The sequence below is a fragment of the Saccopteryx bilineata genome, chromosome 2 (genome assembly GCF_036850765.1).
Source record: "Saccopteryx bilineata isolate mSacBil1 chromosome 2, mSacBil1_pri_phased_curated, whole genome shotgun sequence".
Lineage (NCBI taxonomy): Eukaryota > Metazoa > Chordata > Mammalia > Chiroptera > Emballonuridae > Saccopteryx > Saccopteryx bilineata.
Window position 1 is genome coordinate 116,009,139 of NC_089491.1, and position 19,836 is coordinate 116,028,974.

At 47.4% G+C, this 19,836-nt stretch overlaps 1 protein-coding gene across 3 annotated transcripts in view; it reads left to right on the top strand.

Moving 5' to 3' along the window:
* Window positions 1-5,292: 5,292 nt before the first annotated feature.
* The window catches only part of TSPAN9 (tetraspanin 9), a 227,314-nt gene continuing 212,770 nt past the window's right edge, over window positions 5,293-19,836 (top strand). For 2 of the 3 annotated variants that reach the window (XM_066257704.1, XM_066257703.1), the window contains exons 1-2: window positions 5,293-5,380; window positions 13,638-13,704. The gene's annotated coding sequence lies outside the window, so the exon portion shown is untranslated. Of the gene's footprint in view, window positions 5,381-13,637; window positions 13,705-15,545; window positions 15,576-19,836 lie in introns of those variants that run through there. The other variant, XM_066257705.1, reaches the window with a different exon arrangement.

A 19,836-nucleotide genomic window follows, 5' to 3' on the forward strand; every position in this document is an offset into this window, starting at 1 on the left:
GAAGCTGAAGGAAGGAGGGGCCCTTGGTGATGATCTGTATTCTTTGGAGAAGGGAGCCTGGAAAAGAAGCAGAATAGTCTTTGGTCACTTCTGCCTGCTTCCTCATGACAAAGGTAGGAGGTCTAGGTTTGGGTCTTGTGGCTGGTAGGTTTCAGTGACCACTGTTCAAATTGCATGAATAGATGTTATTAAGGGGGGTGAGGTAGGGAAGGAACTGTTTCATTCTTCACCCTGGAAAGTGCTTCTTTTTTAAAAAGATTTTTATTTATTGATTTGAGAGAGAGAGAAACATTGATTTGTTATTCTATTTATTTATTTATTCATTGGTTGATTCTTGTATATGCCCTGATCCAGGGTAAAACCCAAAACCATGGCATATCAGGACAATGCTCTAAGTCTAACCAACTGAGCTGCCCAGCCAGGCCCCACTGTGCACTTAACTGACGGTTTATGAGTTTTTTCATTTTCTGGTTTAATGGCCTGATTTTAATCTTGGGTAGATGTGGACACTACCACTCTTACTGGCAGATGTGGAAGCCAACCTTCTAGTATTCTTTTTTTTTTTAATTACTGTTTTTTATTCTTTTTTTTCCTTTTTTTTTACAGAGACAGAGAGAGAGAGAGTCAGAGAGAGGGATAGATAGGGACAGACAGACAGGAACGGAGAGAGATGAGAAGCATCAATCATCAGTTTTTTGTTGTTAAACCTTAGTTGTTCATTGATTGCTTTCTCATATGTGCCTTGACCGCGGGCCTTCAGCAGACCGAGTAACCCCTTGCTCGAGCCAGTGACCTTGGGTCCAAGCTGGTGAGCTTTGCTCAAACCAAATGAGCCCGTGCCCAAGCTGGCGACCTTGGGGTCTTGAACCTGAGTCCTCTGCATCCCAGTCCTACATTCTAACCACTGCGCCGCCACCTGGTCAGGTGACCTTCTAGTATTCTATGCTTCTCATTCTCCCTTCATATCATCGCATGTCAGAGAGTTGGTAGGAGTCACTTTAGACAGAAGACACCTCTGAACTAACTTTGCACATGTAGCTGATAGAAGCTGGATAGAGTAGCAGTTAAGTGCTAGGCCCTGCAACTAGACAACCAGGGATTAGATCCTGGCATAGTCATTTACTGGCTAAATGACCTGGGGGAAGTTACTTAACTCTTTTGATCCTCAATTTCCTCATCTATAAAATGGAGGGCTGACAACAGTAGCTACCTCCTAGAGTTGTTATGAGGCTCAAACAAATTATAACATGTACTTAGAACTGTGCCTGGCACATAAGCATTTGGAAAATGTTAGCTGCTGTTCTGTGCTTTACAAGCAATAAAAGCTGAATACCAAGTGTCCGAAAACAGCTTCCAGTGAGTGTGAATTCTCCCCACTAGGTGTCACAATTCAGCAGGCACTGTCTGTCTCTTAGCTTGACTTGGGGTGGCTGGCTGGAAAACTTAATTTCTGCTTAGTATCATTTTTGATTTGATTTGGTGATTTCAAGGGGATAAACTGACATCCTATCTTTTGAGGTATCTGGGATCCAGAAAATCCAGCAGAATTGCCGACATGCAGCGCTGGAAGGAGCTATTATTTGAAGTACTGACTTTGTTCATAGTTAATGTGACCTATAATTTATTGTCCAAACCAAGATATTTTGAGAGTGAAAGGGGGATTATTAATAATTACGCCAGGTCTAACAGGCGGTGGCGCAGTGGATAGAGCATCAGCCTGGGATGCAGAGGACCCAGGTTCTAAACCCCGAGGTCGTTGGCTTGAGCATGGCTCATCTGGCTTGAGTACAGGCATGCTAGCTTGAGCGCAGGGTCACTGGCTTGAGCCTGTGATCATTAACATGATCCCAAGGTTGCTGGCTTGAGCATGGGCTCACCAGCTTGAGCACGAGATCATAGACATGACCTCATGGTCACTGGCTTGAAGCCCAAGGTTGCTGGCTTGAGTCTAAGGTCGCTGGCTTGAGCAAGGGGTCATTGGCTTGGCTGTAGTCCCCGGGTCAAGGCACATATGAGAAAACAATCAATGAACAACTAAGGTGCCACAACGAAGAATTGATGCTTCTCATCTCTCTCTAAAAAAAAAATTATGCCAGGACAAGAGTAGTAAGTGCAATATGCCTGACAACCTGGATGGAGTCACCCTATCTATATGGTGTTTTTTTCTCAGCATTTTCTGAATTTCCAAGACACAAATGGTGATATTTCTCAGAAGCTTGGTACAGTAAACTGGGACCTCATGCTTTTGGGAATTCCTGCCGTACAGGTATCTTGCTTCCTAGTCAGGTCATTTATTTGAGTTTTATCCTCAGTTGACATAGCAGTATGTGTCTGCCTTACAGACTGCAAGTCACCTTAGCCCTTTTTTTTAAAATTTAATTTAATTTAATTTTTATTTTTTTATAGTGTAAGAGAGAGAGTCAGAGAGAGGGATAGATAGGGATAGACAGACAGGAATGGAGAGAGATGAGAAGCATCAATCACCAGCTTTTTGTTGCGACACCTTAGTTGTTCATTGATTGTTTTCTCATATGTGCCTTGACCATGGGCCTTCAGCAGACCGAGTAACCCCTTGCTTGAGCCAGCGACCTTGGGTCCAAGCTAGTGAGCTTTTTTGCTCAAGCCAGATGAGCCCGCGTTCAAGCTGGCAACCTCGGGGTCTCAAACCTGGGTCCTCCGCATCCCAATCCGATGCTCTGTCCATTGCGCCACCGCCTGGTCAGGCACCTTAGCCTTTTTTATGTTGAATAATTCCATATCCTCTGTGGCTTTCGTCTATGGCTTTTTCCTGCAACTGTAATCCCTTTGGAGGCACTGAGTCTTCCCATCCCTGGATGTGCTGAAGGAGGGGGAGCAGCAGGGCCGCTTTCTGGGTTATTGCTGAAGGGATTCTTCTAAGGCAGGGGTCCCCAAACTTTTTACACAGGGGGCCAGTTCACTGTCCCTCAGACCGTTGGAGGGCCGGACTATAAAAAAAACTATGAACAAATCCCTATGCACACTGCACATATCTTATTTTAAAGTAAAAAACCAAAACGGGAACAAATACAATATTTAAAATAAAAAACAAGTAAATTTAAATCAAGAAATTGACCAGTATTTCAATGGGAACTATGGGCCTGCTTTTGGCTAATGAGATGGTCAATGTGCTCCTTTCATTGACCACCAATGAAAGAGGTGCCTCTTCCGGAAGTGCAGCGGGGGCCGGATAAATGGCCTCAGGGGGCTACATGTGGCCCGCGGGCCGTAGTTTGGGGACCCCTGTTCTAAGGTTTCTCTCATCCCTAAGGCTCATAATCCTATTATTTCAAAGGGCAGAAGGAAGCTAACATTTGCTGAGCACCACCTGGCATCAAATGTTGTGCTTTTGCTACCCATCATCTTGGTCATCTCAATCCTGTGGCATCAGTATTATTAAAGGTGAAGAAACTGAGGCCTAGAGATGTCACAGCCCATAAAAGGCAGAGTCAGGATTCAATTCCAGGTCTGTCTGGCTCCAAAGAGACTATGTTTCTACCAAACTGGTCTGCCTCCCACTACAGACATCACTAGCAAGTCCCTTTCCCTCTCTGGGTCTCTGTTTCTTCTGGAAATTGGGTGGAGTTTGCATATGTGCTAAAGGGCTGGAGAGACAGGGGCTGGTAGGGGCTAGTCTTTGAAGACTTTATGGGGGGGTATTGAACAAGGTTTTGAAGGAAGGGAATGGAGAGTCAGGAGATGGGTTATTGGTTTAAGTCTAACAGACAAAACAAGACTGTGTTTGTATGAGGAGTAGGGTCTGAGGAAATGAATGGAAACTGCCAGTCTAATTAGGAGAGGTGAAGGGGACCCTGGCGATTGTAACCAGGTTTAAAACTTTGTCTCAAATCATACTTAGCCCATGATTATGCACGTGAGAAAGCACAGAATACATTTCTATGATACTAACAATTATGAGTAGAGATGGCTGTCAGTCACCACTTTGGAAGAGAGTACAGGCCTTCTACAGTGTGTCCGTAAAGTCATGGTGCAACTTTTGACTGGTCACAGGAAAGCAACAAAAGACAATAGAAATGTGAAATCTGCACCAAATAAAAGGAAAATCCTCCCAGTTTCTGTAGGATGATGTGGCAGCATGTGTGCATGCGCAGATGATGATGTAACACTGTGTATACAGTGGAGCAGCCCACGGCCATGCCAGTTGAGATGTGGATGGTACAGAGGAAAGTTCAGTGTGTTCTGTGGCTTGCTAAATTCGAATCTGTGACCAAAGTGCAACGTGAATATCGGCGCGTTTATAACAAAGCGCCACCACATAGGAATAACATTACTTGGTGGGATAAGCAGTTGAAGGAAACCGGTAGTTTGGTGGAGAAACCCCATTCTGGTAGGCCATCAGTCAGTGATGAGTAGAGGCTATACAGGATAGCTACCTAAGGAGCCCTAAAAAATCTGTGCGTGAGCCCACATTGAACTGAATAGGTATGAAACTGGGAGAGTTTTCCTTTTATTTTGTGCAGATTTCACATTTCTATCGTCTTTTGTTGCTTTCCTGTGATCAGTCAAAAGTGCACCATGACTTTACGGACACACTGTACTTCAAGAATCCAGGCCTGACAATCCTCCAGAGATGTCTAACTTGAGTTTTTCCTGCTTCAATTCAGTTTTTCACGGTGCCCTTTACCACCACTTGGAGGCCTATAGCTCCTGGGGAGACAGCGGCTCCTCCCGGCAGTATCAAATACACACCCGCGACCTCAACAGCTCAAACAGTCCGCCCCAAATACCAGGGAAGGATTTCTTGGGTGTGGGGCGCGGTTGGGGGTGCTGAGGTCAGACAGCCCGACCCAGGGGGAAAGCTAAGATCCGGGCCAGCGCGGGCCCTGGGGTGGTGAATAGGACAGAGCCTAGGAGCGCGAACTCCCAGGCCCTGACCTCCCTCTCCCCATCTCTGGTCCGGGCTGCGGCTCAGGAAGGCATCGTACTAACGCCTCTGAGGAAAGGCCAATCCGAGAATCCAGGAGGTGTGGAGGGAAGGTAGGGTTCCGGAGCACCAGAGGGCGGCCACGCCTGGCCTCCCTCCTCCGGCTCCCTCCAGCTCTGGCACCGAGGATCGAGCCACGGGTGTTAGCGGCCCCTGCCCCTCCCCCACGCACCGCCCGGGCCCCAGCGCACACTCCAGCTCCGTCTGGCCGGGTCACTCCGCCCCCCGTGCTCTGCCCCGGCCGGGGGCCTCGCCCCGCCCCCGCGGCCGGCCCCGCCCCGTGGCCTCGCCATTCCTGGGCAGGCCCCGCCCCCCACCGCGAGCCCCGGCCCCGCCCCTCGTTTCCGCTGGCTGCGGCTGTAGTGGCGGTGGCGAGGAAACGCGAGAGAGTGGGGATCCCGCATTCCTGGGAGCTCGGTGAGTGCGGCCCGGGGCGGGCTCGGGAGCGTGCGAGCTTGCGGGGTCCGGGCCGGCTGTGGGCGGGCTAGGCGAGCCCTTGACCAGGTTTCCAGGGCTGGGGGCGCCTCAGGGACACCCTGCGGAGGGATGTCGGGAGGGCGGCAGTGGGACGGAATGAGGGAGGGATGGGATAGGCGCCCTGTGAGGGCCGGGAAGCGGCCCAGGAAGGGGAAGGTGTGTGCGGGGCCCGGGATTGGGGCGGAGAGGGATCTGCACGGAGTGGCTCCGGGGACCTTTTGGGAGTAGAGCCGCGGGATCCCAGACGAAGGGATGGGAGGTCTGTGTGTGCAGCAGAAAGAGAGAGACTCAGAGCTGTCATGGGTTTCTGATTGTGTGGCCCAGTAGACTCCAGTGGCTTGGGGGTGGCCCATGGCGCACCCCCAGGGAGGGCCAGGGGCTCGGGCATGGCTGGGGTACCGCCTGCAGGACCTCCTCTTCCCCCCCGCACCCCTGACTGTTCCTTAGGCCATCGCTGGCTGGTCGGCACTTAGAGTGACAGAGCTTTGGCACACCTCGAGGTCCGAGATGTAGTCCATCTGTGCCTTCAAGTTTGGGACTTTAAAAAACTTTCTTGTGGTTAAACAAAAGTTCAAACAAGAAACCGGCTGTTTAGAAGGCAGTATTTGTACTTGTGTATCTCGAAACTGAAGTCTTGGATAGCCTCTTTTTGTAAAAGAGGAGTCTTCTGTACCTCTTCCCTGGATGCCTGTAGTGCCTGGGGAAGTTTGGAGCATTGGGGTAGTATGAGATCCCCTGGGCCGTGTGGACCTTCCTTCCCGTACCCCCAAAACGGGAATAAGAAGGCAGCTGCTCACCTCCCTTTGGTTCAAAGAACCTAACTAACGGATTCAGTGAGGGTGCCCTTCTGACCTGCACCTGTCCCCCTTGTCTGACTCAGGCATTTCCTCCTCCAGGAAGCTTTCCTGGACTAGTGGAGAAAACTGAGGACTCATGCTCTGATCCCTGTATACCAGCCAGCTTTTCTCTCTCTACTAAAAATAGCCATAGAAAATGTTTTGTATGTAGTTTTGCTATAAGATGTACAGTCAGCTTGTCATCATAAGTAATGGAGGGGGAGGTATTATGGATAATTTCAAACAATGGACTGGACAAATCATTTATATTTAGCAAAGGAATGCAGCCAGGGAGGCTGACATTTACACCAGTTTCTGGCATGGTTCTGGTATGGCTGTTGCAGGGGGGCTATGGGTTGAGGGGTGAGGGAGGTAAAAGGACAGGGGTGGATAAAACCTGAAGGGTGATTCAGTTCACTAACTCATTGAAGACCTGCCATGTGCAAGACTTTGCATAGCTGAGAGTGGGCCACAATGAAGTGAGATTATTTTTTTATTTGAATTAATCGATATTACTTTTATATTTTATTGATTGATTGATTTTAGAGAGAGGAAGAGAGGGAAGAGAGAGAGAGAAACATTGATTTTTTTGTTCCGGTTATTTTTTCACTTATTGGTTGATCTGGGGATCGAACCTGCAACCCTGGCATATCAGAACAATGCTCTAATCAACTCTAATCAACTGAGCTACCCAGCCAGGGCTTTAATCTTCTTTAAATCTATGAACTGGTATTTAATATTAATAACAATAACTAGTGCTTATGGAATAATTTATAGTTGGCTGAGTACTTTCTTTGCATATTAGCTGTATACACCAGTAATTTTATTTGATTCACACATAATATTGTCAAGTATATGTTATTTTTATTTTTATTTATTTTTTTGTATTTTTCTGAAGCTGGAAATGGGGAGGCAGACAGACTCCCACATGCGCCCGACCGGGATCCACCCGGCATGCCCACCAGGGGGCGATGCTCTGCCCATCTGGGGCATTGCTCTGCTGCAACCAGAGCCATTCTAGCGCCTGAGGCAGAGGCCATAGAGCCATCCTCAGTGCCCGGGCCAACTTTGCTCCAATGGAGCCTTGGCTGTGGGAGGGGAAGAGAGAGACAGAGAGGAAGGAGAGGAGGAGGTGCAGATGGGTGCTTCTCCTGTGTGCCCTGGCCGGGAATTGAACCTGGGACTCCTGCACGTCAGGCTGACGCTCTACCACTGAGCCAACCGGCCAGGGCGTATATATTATTTTTAATTGCCTTCTTATAGGTTGGGAAAATGAAGCTCAGAGAATAAATTACTTCTCTGAGGTCACAGAACTCATTAAGTGGAAGAAGCAGACTTGAATCTGGGGCCTCTGACCCCTCATGCCCTGTACTTTCCTATTATGCTGTGTTGCCTCCTGCCGTTTTTCTCTGTTGATTCTGAGGATCTTAGCTTCAGCACCACTTATGTGTGCAGCCCTGGGCAAATTACCTCCCCCTTCTAACTTTATGATTGGAGGGTTATTGGGTTAAAGTGTTTTCTAGAGTCTCTTCCAGCATGAAATAATTAGCAGTATAAGATTATATTGGCAGCCAATCAGACAATTAATAAGTGTTTTATTTAAAAAAATTTTAATTGTGGTAAAATACACATAAAATTTACCATCTTAGCCATTTTTAAATGTCCAGTTCAATTTCATTAAGTATATTCATTGTTGTACAACAGCTCTCCAGAACTTTCTCATCTGCAAAACTGAAACTGTATATCCCTTAAAACACTAACTCCTCATTTCTCCCTCCCCGGTCCTTGACAACCTCCATTTTATTTTATGTGCTCAATAAATTTTGCCCTTGAGGAATTAATAAGGAGAAGCAGCTCAGCTTAAGTGGGAAGCCCCTGGGCCCTTGGGGAAGCTGGCGGATACTCTGGTCCTCATCCCTGAGTCTCTTAACTCTAGCCTGGCTGGCATCATTAAGTGAATGAGGTGAATGAGGCGGTGAGGGCTTGGGCAAGTGCCCTCTCCTCTTGCAGCTTTAGCTTCCTGCTTGCTAAGTGAGGATGACAATACCAGGCTCTCAGGCCTTTGGAGGAGCAATGAGATAACAGTATGTGAAGCACAAAGCTAAAAGGCCTCCTCCTACACAGCAGGAGTGCAGTAGATGGTGGCTATTGTTTATACTCTAGCTGAGGAGACTAGACTAATATGCTTGGAACATGAGAGGACAAGACTTCTTTTTTCTACCATTAAGGCCTAGGCCTGCTGTGGTTGTTCTCAGTGACTGAGGGAATGGATCTAATCTACTATAAGTTCCATAGCCTGGCATTTGAAATCCTTTGTATCCATTCCTAACCTCCATATCTAGCCTTGTCTTCCACTGATCTCCGCCCGGGCACCCTCAGTTCTAGCCAGACAGATAAGATCTCCCAGGTATGCTTTGCTCATTCCTTCTTTGTCATTTAGTTACTGTTCCACCTTCTTGGAATGCTCTTCCCCAGGTCCCCCTTCCCCACTTTCAAGACACTATTCATGTCTGAGCTCTTGCATGAAACCTTCCCTGGCCACCCATCCAAAAGTGATTTCTTTTTCTTTGGAGTTGCTGTGGCCTTTTCTGTCTTCATCTCTCCTGGCTTTTATATACTGCCTGGAGTGATTCTTTAGTGAATTTGATGAACACTTAGTGTGTGTGTATGTCAGTACAAGAGTCTGTACTAAGTTTTGATGATGCAAAAATGAAAAAGATAAAGGTCCTTGTCTTCATAGGACTTGTAATGTGGTAATGGGTTAAGAAAGAGGTTCAAAAATGACATTCAAATTATAATGTGAATGGCGTGTGGGAGTAGAATGTTATGTGGGTTCAAACAGCGGGGTAAAGCACTCTGATTCTGGAGGAACGCTTCATGCAGCAGGTGGCATCTGACATGAACTTTTTTTTTTTTACAGGGCAGAGAGAGAGTCAGAGAGAGGGATAGATAGGGACAGATAGACAGGAACGGAGAGAAATGAGAAGCATCAATTATCAGTTTTTTGTTGCCGTTGGGGCACCTTAGTTGTTCATTGATTGCTTTCTCATATGTGCCTTGACCGCGGGCCTTCAGCAGACCGAGTAACCCCTTGCTCGAGCCAGCTGGTGAGCTTTTGCTCAAGCCAGATGAGCCCGCGCTGAAGCTGGCGACCTTGGGGTCTTGAACCTGGGTCCTCCACATCGCAGTCCGACGCTCTATCCACTGGGCCACTGCCTGGTCAGGCTGACATGAACTTTTTTTTTTTTTTTTTTAATTTATTCATTTTTTAGAGAGGAGAGGGAGAGACAGAGAGAGAGAAGGGGGGGAGGAGCTGGAAGCATCAACTCCCACATGTGCCCCGACCAGGCAAGCCCAGGGTTTCGAACCGGCGACCCCAGCACCTCCAGGTCAACGCTTCATCCCACTGCGCCACCACAGGTCAGGCTGACATGAACTTTTAAGGGTAGTTTGCCTTTCAACAGAAGGGAGAAGGGACCAGCCTAAGGGAAAGTACTGAGAAAATATTGAGGTGTGTGAATAGCTTAGGTGGGCCAGTGAGTGGGTTGTGTGAAGGAAAGCAGAGAAAGAAAAGGCTGGACAGGGAGACAGTGGTCATATTGTGGGTGGTTTCAAATGTTCAGCCAAGGAATTTCATCTGTCCAGTTATTTATTCAAGAGAAGGTTAGTGCCCACCAAATACAGTTTCTGAGCTGGTACTGGGGAGACAGCAGTCTATCTGGGGATGCCCTGGGAACTCTGCCTCCTAGGTTTTTGAATAGGGGTTGCAGAAGTAGGGCTAGGCTTCAGGAGGGCGAGTCTGGGTTCTATCACGAGGGGAAATTATGGTGGAGAGAGTGGCTGGGCAGATGTGAGGAATGGAGAGGAAAGACTGAACCGGAGGTATTTTGGAAGTAGGATTAAGACCATCATTTGTGAGTTTGACCTGTGGTGGTGCAGTGGATAAAGTGTGGACCTGCAGTGCTGAGGTTGCTGGTTTGAAACCCTGGGCTTGCCCAGTCGAGGCACATACGAGAATCAACTACTACGAGTGGATGCTTCCTGCTCCTACTCCCTTTCTCTCTCACCTCTCTCTAAAATCAATAAATAAAATCTTAAGAAAATAAAAAAAGATCATATGTGAATTGATTGGCTGGGGGTGGTGAAGAATGGATGAAGGTGGGTTGAAGTGGATTCTGAGCGTTATTACAAAGATGAAGTGTCACTTGCTATTCTAGTGGGTATCATAATTTCTCTAACTAGATTGTGAGCCCCTTCAGGGCAGATATTCTTTTATTTATTTATTTATTTTTTACAGAGACAGAGAGGGAGTTAGAGAGAGGGATAGATAGGGACAGACAGACAGGAATGGAGAGAGATGAGAAGCATCAATCATCAGTTTTTCTTTGCGACACCTTGGTTGTTCATTGATTGCTTTCTTATATGTGCCTTGACCGTGGGCCTTTAGCAGACTGAGTAGCCCCTTGCTTGAGCCAGCGACCTTGGGTCCAAGCTGGCGAGCTTTGTTCAAACCAATGAACCCGCACTCAAGCTGGCGACCTTGGGGTCTCGAACCTGGGTCCTTCCACATCCCAGTCCAATGCTCTGTCCACTGCGCCACCGCCTGGTCAGGCTCAGATATTCTTATTGCCTCTGTTCTTGGCCCAGTACTCACTGATGAGAGGCACAGAGTAGGCACAGTATGGACCTCTGACATTCTCAAGAAATGAGTCTTGTCATGGGGATGTAATATATAGCATGATGACTGTAGTTAATACTGTACTTTATATGCCTGACCAGGTGGTGGCACAGTGGATAGAGCTTTGACATGGGACATTGAGGACCCAGTTTTGAAACCCTAAGGTCGCCAGCTTGAGTGCAAGTTCACCAGCTTAAGCATGGGATCATAGACATGACCCCATAGTAAGCTGGCTTGAAGCCCAAGGTCACTGGCTTAGGCCCAAGGTTACTGTCTTGAGCAAGGGGCCATTGGCTCTACTGGAGCCCCCATCAAGTCACATATGAGAAGCAATCAATGAATAACTAAAGTGCTGCGACTATGAGTTGATGACACTTCTCATTTCTTTCCCTTCCTGTCTGTCTCTCTAGCTAAAAAAAAAAAAAAAAAAATATTGTACTTTATATTTGAATGTTGCTAAGTGAGTTGATCTTAAAAAAGTTCTCATCACAAGAAAAACCTTTGCAACTATGTATGTATATTGATAGATATTGACTAGACTTAGGTGGTAGTCATTTTGGTGTATATACCAATATCAAATAACTATTTATACACCTGAAAATCATATAATTTTGATGTCAACTATATATCAATAAAAATATGGATCCATTTTGCCATCCAAAAATATATTGATATGTGAAAAGAATCTTGCATCTTCTAGAATCCCAAATTTGCATCCATAGCAATATTTGTATATGGGCCTGGCTTTCTCCAGAGTCCTATTTCCACAGAGCCAGATGTTTTCTGTGTGTATCTTAACACCAAGTTAACTACCCTTTCAACTTCTGCTACAGTTTTGTCTCTCACTTGATGGCCATTTTTCACCAAGTTTTTATTTTTATTTTATTTTTTATTTTTTTTCTGAAGCTGGAAATGGGGAGGCAGACAGACTCCCACATGCGCCTGACCAGGATCCACCCAGCATGCCCAACAGGGGGCGATGCTCTGCCCATCTGGGGCATTGCTCTGTTGCACCCAGAGCCATTCTAGCGCCTGAGGCAGAGGCCATAGAGCCATCCTCAGTGTCCGGGCCAACTTTGCTTCACTGGAGCCTTGGCTGCAGGAGGGGAAGAGAGAGACAGAGAGGAAGGAGAGGGGGAGGGGTGGAGAAGCAGATGGGTGCTTCTCCTGTGTGCCCTGGCTGGGAATCAAACCTGGGACTCCTGCATGCCAGGCCGACGCTCTACCACTGAGCCAACCGGCCAGGGCTCAAGTTTTTATTTTATTTATTATTTTATTTTTTTACAGAGACAGAGAGAGAGTCAGAGAGAGGGATAGATAGGGACAGACAGATAGGAAAGGAGAGAGATGAGAAGCATCAATCATTAGTTTTTTGTTGCGACACCTTAGTTGTTCATTGATTGCTTTCTCATATGTGCTTTGACTGGGGGAGGGGGGGTTAAAGCAGACCGAGTAACCCCTTGCTCAAGCCAGTGAGCTTGGGTCCAAGCTGGTGAGCTTTGCTCAAACCAGATGAGCCCGCGCTCAAACTGGCGACCTTGGGGTCTCGAACCTGAGTCCTCCACATCCCAGTCCAAAGCTCTATCCCCTGCGCCACCGCCTGGTCAGGCTTCACCAAGTTTTTATTGAGCCTGACCTGTGTTGGCGCAGTGGATAAAGCATCAACCTGGAACACTGAGGTCACCCGTTCCAAACCCTGGACTTGCCTGGTCAAGGCACAAATGGGAGTTGATGCTTTCTGCTCCTCCTCCTTCTCTCTCTCTCATACTCTCTCTTTCTCCTCTTTCTCTAAAAATGAATAAATAAAATCTAAAAAAAAAAAAAAGATTTTTATTGTTCCACAAGAGTACCTTTGGATGTGGTAAAGGTGAAAACAACAGCAGCCTGCTCTTTCCACCAGCCACCTAAGCTTGATTGTGAATCACACTCGTGTCTCGGTAAAGTCAATATCTTTTTTTTTTTTTTTTTTTTATGGAGACAGAGAGAGGGATAGATAGGGACAGACAGACAGGAACGGAGAGAGATGAGAAGCATCAATCATTAGTTTTTTGTTGCAACACCTTAGTTGTTCATTGATTGCTTTCTCATATGTGCATTGACTGTGGGCCTTCAGCAGACTAACTAACCCGTTGCTCGAGCCAGTGATCTTGGGTCCAAGCTGGATAGCTTTTTGCTCAAACCAGATGAGCCTGCGCTTAAGCTGGCGACCTCGGGGTCTCGAACCTGGGTCCTCAGCATCCCAGTCCGATGCTCTATCCACTGCGCCACTGCCTGGTCAGGCGGTAAAGTCAATATCTTGACATTTTGGGTCACTTGTGAGTGGTCAAAATTACAAATGTTCAATCCTTGGATGCCAGAGGTCTACCTCAGAGATGACAAATATGTGACATTGATTCTGTTACTTCCATAACTGCCCATTGTAGACATCACTAAATTGATCACAGCTTTCTTACCTGCTGAGCTAGGGCTTGTCTGCTTATAATGCTTTAGGCACCCACCACCAGCGGAGTGGAACGGGCACAGCAGCTGGAAACAGTTTGCCATTTCTGGCCTTCTCCACTTGTGGAATGAATGGGTTCTTGATGGGAGGCTGCTGTCTGGAAGAGTGGTCACTGCTGGACAGCATTCACTTGAGAGTGGCTTCACAGAGAAGTGATGACCTAATTTTTTTGTTTTCCTGCAGGAATATCCTGGGATCTTCTCTTCTTTGTCAGCAGCCAACGCATTTATAGGAAATTCAGAGAAAACAGGTCAGTGTTGGTGTGTGTCTAATATGGTGGAGTCTTAGAAAGTCTGTGTTATAAACTGTCTGAACTGTGTTATAAACTGCCCTTTAACTGTGGTTTGGGGAGGGAGGATAAGATAGGATGCTGATATTTTAGTTGTTTCTTTGCCTTAGAACTTGACTCAGAATTGATAAGCTCCTTATATTGGGCTTGGGGTATCCTCCCCACATCTGTTTTTGGTTGGCATTAGGCAGTATTCTTAATTTCTTTCTTGGAGAGCCACATTGATTCTAAGGAGGAAGCCTAAGGAAGCAGGAGAGGTCTAACTTCCTGTTTCCTGTCTCCTCCCAGCAGGTTTGGGAGCTGGGTGGAGGACCTTCCACCAGCCATTCAAAAAAGCATCTCTGGGAATCTGGCCAAGGCTACCTATGCCTTGTTCCTCTGCACTGGCTGCTGCAGCAATGCCCCTGGCTCTCCGGGTGGCACCCTCTGCCTGGACCATCATGGAGGTCCTTCTTTCAGCTCCAGCAGCCCCCTGGGGTCTTGCTTTGTTCCCAGCTCTTGTTCACCCAGTCCCTGTTGAGCTGGAGCTGGGCAGAAGCTCCTTAGGTAGCCCCATGTGGATGGTGCTGATTTAGGTTCCCTGGGGTTGCTGTTTACAGACCCAGGTCTTTTTATGTTTTAATTTACGTATGTTTTATTCTGTGGCTTCCTCCTGCTGGGTGATTTGTAAATCTTTTACCTTTAAGAAAGAACTCAGCAGTATGGTGGTAGGGGTGGTGGGTGAGGGAAGGATGGTGCTGGATGGTAGCTTATCGTGCCAGAAGAGTACCTTCTTTGTGAGTTTCAGACTCTTTATGTCCAAAACTAATTTATTTAAAGTGTATTAAATCTTAATTTAAATTTCATTTAATTTTCACAAGCATCCAGGGGTGTAGCTGTCACTTCCCCCATTTGACAGAGGCAGCAGCTAAGGCAGACTTGCTGAGTTCAAACCCAGAGGTCTGGCTGCCCCGCTGCCCCTCCCATTGCAGACCTGGCCGACTATTCTCACCAGGGCCTGGGCATCCTCTGCAGGGCCCGCTCTGAGCTGCTGCAGCAGGAATTTGGGAGCTCCCATTTTAAGTCTGCCCTCCTTAGAGCCTGCCTGGGTGGGTGTTGGCTTTTATTCTCACCACTTAGAGATTTGGGGCACCACCTGTGAGTGACCTGTGCAGGGCAGCCAGGCACACAGACCTGGGCTGAGGGAAGTCAGGCAGTGGGGAGGGAAGGGCTGAGGACAAGTGATGATAGTCCTTGCTGCTCAGCACATCCTGGCTCCTTGTGGCACGTCCTGTACCATGACAGAGATTCTGCGGGGCCTATTCCTGGGGGCCCTACCAGGCAGAACTTGGTGGGGAGTTCCTGAGGAGGCCCGCATGGTCTGACATCACCCATCTTAGCCAGATGACCGTCCTTTTGTGCATCTGTGTTGAAGCCACAGTGAGGGAGACAGTGGAGGAAGTGTAATCTCTCCTATGGCTTTACCTCGGAGGCCTTTGGTTCGGCCACTTCTTGTCGTGCTGTTGAACCTCTGGAAAGATGACCAGCTCCTGGGTGGGAGGTTCTAATCCTTGCTCCTGCCTCTGCCTCTAACTGGTGAGGTGACCTTTGGCAAGTTACTTGCTTTCTTCAGGGTGGCTTTCTCACCTGCAGAAGGGGAGGCAGGGTGAGTGATTGCTAAGGTTCCTTCAGCTCTGATAAAGGGGGTTTCTGAGGTGGGATGAAGGCACATGCCTGAGTGTTGGCTTCTACTCCTGTGGCTTCCCAGATACCTCCTTCTCTTACAGGGTGCCCTCTGGCCTGGCCTGGAGGTGGATGGAGGAGGAAGGAATAAGTTAATGAGTAAACCCGAGGTACTGGTTTCTGATAGAAGCTGGATGGGGGTGAAGGCTGTTTACAGAGATGGTCGCCTGTCTGGTTAGTGGCAGGGTCTTGCCACCTGAACTCGGTTCTGTGCTGACTGCTGTGCTGCTACTTTCATTTTAAACACCTCCTGCCCCAGTCTGACGCATTTAGGAGTTAGAAGCCTCCGTTGCTGGACTCCAGCCTAACAAGTTAATACTTTCAACTTCAGTTATAGCTACAATAAATGAAAGAAGAGTGTCTGCCTGGGTGAAGTCCAGCTTCCAAAACCTTTCCCTCATCTCAAACCAAAAACACAACCAAAAGCTGAGCCTGAACTGGACTGGGCTCTTGAGAAGTGGGCGGAGCCAGAGGAGCACTTCCGCTGGCTTTCAGGGTCTGGGAGTGTGTGCCTCAGTCTACATTCGGGAGCCTAATGTGGATACTTTTTGATTATTCACTGTTTATTATTATCTGTGTTTTTGAGTTTACCACACCCCTTCCTCCCTGTGTCTTCCTCCCTCTGTCTTCCTCCCACTCCCCTCACAGAGGCTGGAAATGAACTGTGTTTTGAATGCTCGCTTACTCTTTGAGAGTCTTGTGATCATTTCTATGCTCAGTGGTCAGCATTTGTTAAAATATCTGACTTTGTGATAGGAACAGGAAAGGATGGTGATCTGAAGAGTCAGGCAGCTTAGTGGATCCTCTGGGAACCCCTTATTAATTGGGGAGGTGTGGCTGTCTGGTCCAGGATCTTGGTGAGTTCTGGAATTTCCCTTTCTCAGGTCAAAAAGAAAAATTAAACTGAATATGTTATTGTAAAACCCGAATAATGTCCAACTCTGCACAAGACAGCCTTCTAAAGCCGTGGTGGGCAAGGTACCCGGCTGTGTGTATAAATGTTCTCCACACCCTTGCCCCACTCCCAGTAAGGCAGGTATGTTTGTCGGGTTCAGAATCTGGGAGAAGGCCTGGGTGGAAACAGCCTTTGAGAACAGTGGACAGGCGAGGGAAGTGATCTCAACGGATGCTCAGAGCAATGCTGAAACAGGGTGTGCTGATGCACGTGTGTGTGTGTGTGGGGGAGATATTGTGTGTACTTTCCCTGGCATGTGCATAGCTCGGCATGCCTGCATGGGTCTGTGTGGGAGGGAGTTCTGCATTGTCTGGGACTCAGCTGAGAGGCCTACCTGAGCACTTTCAGTGGGTTAATACATATCTGTGACATGAATGCCCCCCACAGAGGGAGTGTAAACTCAAACACAGTACTTGGCAGCCCTGTCTGCGTCCTCTCACACGGCCACCTGCCACAGTGTGGAGACTGAAGCTTAGGGACCTAACTCTCTCTATCAAGCCCTAGGGTTTGAATAGGGGTGTGTATTTCGGGGTACGTGAATATGTAGAATGATGTGTTTTGTTTTAGAGAAAGTGAGGTAGAGGTCTGGGCTTGCAATTTTCCACTTGTGTTATTCCTGGGAGATTCTAAACAGTTTTGTTTAAAAGCTGGACATGCAGATTGTGGAGACCTGAGTGAGGAAGAGCTGTTGGGTCCCCCAGGAAGGCAATTAGGTTTGAAGCCAGAGTTTGGATCTGTAAGCAGCATGTGGGACCTGGAGTGTGGGGAGGGGAGCCTCTGAGAGCATCCCTGAAAGCGTGAGTCACTCTAAATTAGCAGCTGCACATTGGCTCCCACTTGCTTGCTGCTGGAGATGGGCAGCGTAGGGAGGAAGTGTCAGTCCAGGTTTATTACCCGCCATCCAGGCTGTGGGCAGCACAGAGAGTTGGAGCCACCTGCCTGGGCTCTGCTCCTCTCCCACTGTTAGAGGAGCTGGAGATAGTGGTGGCCAGTTGGCTGGTGTCTGTGAAGGTTGCATTTGAGGGGCAGAGTACCTATAGTGCACAGAGAATAATTCAGGACACTATCCGATTAAGGGCAGGTCTGGGTGGAACTTTCTCTGAGGACCTGTGCAGGAACCCATGGGAGCTGGGGCTGGGCCTTTAGGGACAGGTGGATTTAGAGAAGGAAAGGTAGGGCTCTCTGAGTAGTTTCAGTGGGGACGGCTAGCAAGCTTGGAGGTCTGGGTAAAGGTGGGCGTGGCCATGGTAGTTGGCCTGGAGATGACCCAGGGGAGAGGCACCTTGTATGGCACCCAGAGCAGATTCAGATTTCCGGAGGCTAGCAGTGGGGAGCTAGTATTGGTCCCTGGACAGGGGAATGACAGGATGAAAAGGGATGTTTTAGGAAAAATTTGCTTGTAACAGAATGGAAGATGAATTTTTAAAAAGTATCTTTGTTGTTGAAAAAAATAATGTAAACTCATTATACTATTAAAACATTATATATATTATAGAAAAGGGAAATCACCAATAATCCTGCCCTTCAGAAAGAATCACTGTTAATATTTTGATACTTATTTTTTTCAGATAGTTTAATAATAGACTAACATCCGGATATCTACCTATTATCTTATCAGTATCCATAAATAGAATGATATTATAGTTAGTGTTTGGCAAATTCTTTAGCCATTTTTCCATATCAGTGCATATAGAATGACATCACTCTTCTGAATAGTTGCATAGACTTTCTGGATGAGTTTTATATGAATTATCTGTTGCTGCATAATAAGCCATCCAAAATTTAGTAGATTAATACAATAACCATTTTATTTGCTCACAATAGTGTGGGTTAACCCTCGCGCAGGCCAGTTTGCTTAGCCAGTTAGAGGTTGCAGCTTTGATCCCCGGTCATAGCACACACAGGAAGTGACCAGTGAATGCACAACTAAATGAAACAACAAATGAATACTTCTCTCTCTCTCTCTCTGTCTCTCTAAAATCAAGCAATTAAAAAATAATAATGTGGGTTAACCCATTGGACTAGGCTCAGCTGGTCTCCCTACCTGAATTTATGAATGTTGTGGCAGTCAGCTGGTGGCTTTGCAGGGCCTGATGGTCTAAGGTAGCCTCTCTCATGTCTAGTGATTGGCACTGCTCTCAGCTGGGCTTGTCTTGCCCCATGTGATTTCTCATTCTCAAGAAAACTTTTAGGTGAAAATGGAGTCTCCAAGACTTCTTGAATTCTAGGCTCTGATGTCTCACAATGTAATGTCCATTTGCTGGTTGGTTAGAGCAAGTCACAGCACCAGCTGGATCTCCAGGGTTGTTGGAAAGACTCTACTCTTTTTGGGAGGACTGGCAAAGTCACACCAAAGGCATGTGTGTTCAGTGGCAGGAGGACATGGCTGTCCTCCAAATGCCCAGAAGGAGAAGAATTAGAATATCTGGGAATGGGCCCCACAGATCTTTGGAAGACAGCACATCTCCCTTCCCTTCCCAGACCACACCTTGTCTCCAGTGGGTCAACCAGGGAAATTGGCAAGGGCAGGGTATTTTTAATTTTCCTGTTGGTTTGAAATACTGTTTGAGGTGGATTCTGTGTGTGTTTGTGTGGGTGCATGGGACCTGTGCTGGCAGGGGTTGGCGGTGATTAGGATTCAGGCACTGTAGTAGACAGCTTCTTCTGCTAGGGCTGCTGGAACCGTAGAAGTGGAGCTGGAGCCATCCTGCCCTCTGGGAGCTGCCAGGAGCCTGGCTGCTCGGTACCCTTCTAATTTTAAGAAAGCCAGCTGGTCACTCCAGATCCTGGCCTCTGCTGGGAATTCACTCATCCATTCACCCTGTAAATATAGCACCTGATCCAGGCTTTCTCCCCATCCTCTTGTAACCTCTGATGTGAAATAAGATGATCCAGGCCTGTATGGTTCACAGCCTCCACTTTTCTTTCTCAGTGGTCTTAATACTTTGGCTTCCCACAATGTATTTATTTTATGGTTTTCTTATCACCTGCCTTGGTAGCTCTTTCTCCTGTGAAATCACCAATGGCAGTGAGGCAGAAGGAGACAGGGAAGAACCAGCTTCTGGTCATGAACGAATCCCCAGTCCTGGGTGGTTGGCCGCTGCAGTGAGTTGCTGTTTGAGCAGTCCTTCCACCGCTAATCATTCATCAAACCTACCTCTCCCTGCAGACCTCAGGCCAGACTTGATGAAATACACTTTCCTAGTACAACAGCGTTCTCTTGCCTGCCACCTGTCTGGTGGTTTGTGCATTCATCAAATAAGAACAAAGGCTGAGTGGGCTTTCACATTTGAAAACCCCTTGGTGCTTTATTTTCTTTTTGCTCTCTCTCAGCATCTCTTGAGAAAGAAATGTTTGGTGGCTGAAAGGTTCACTGTTTGTGAAACTGTCTCTGGGCTATTCTCCTCCTCAACTGT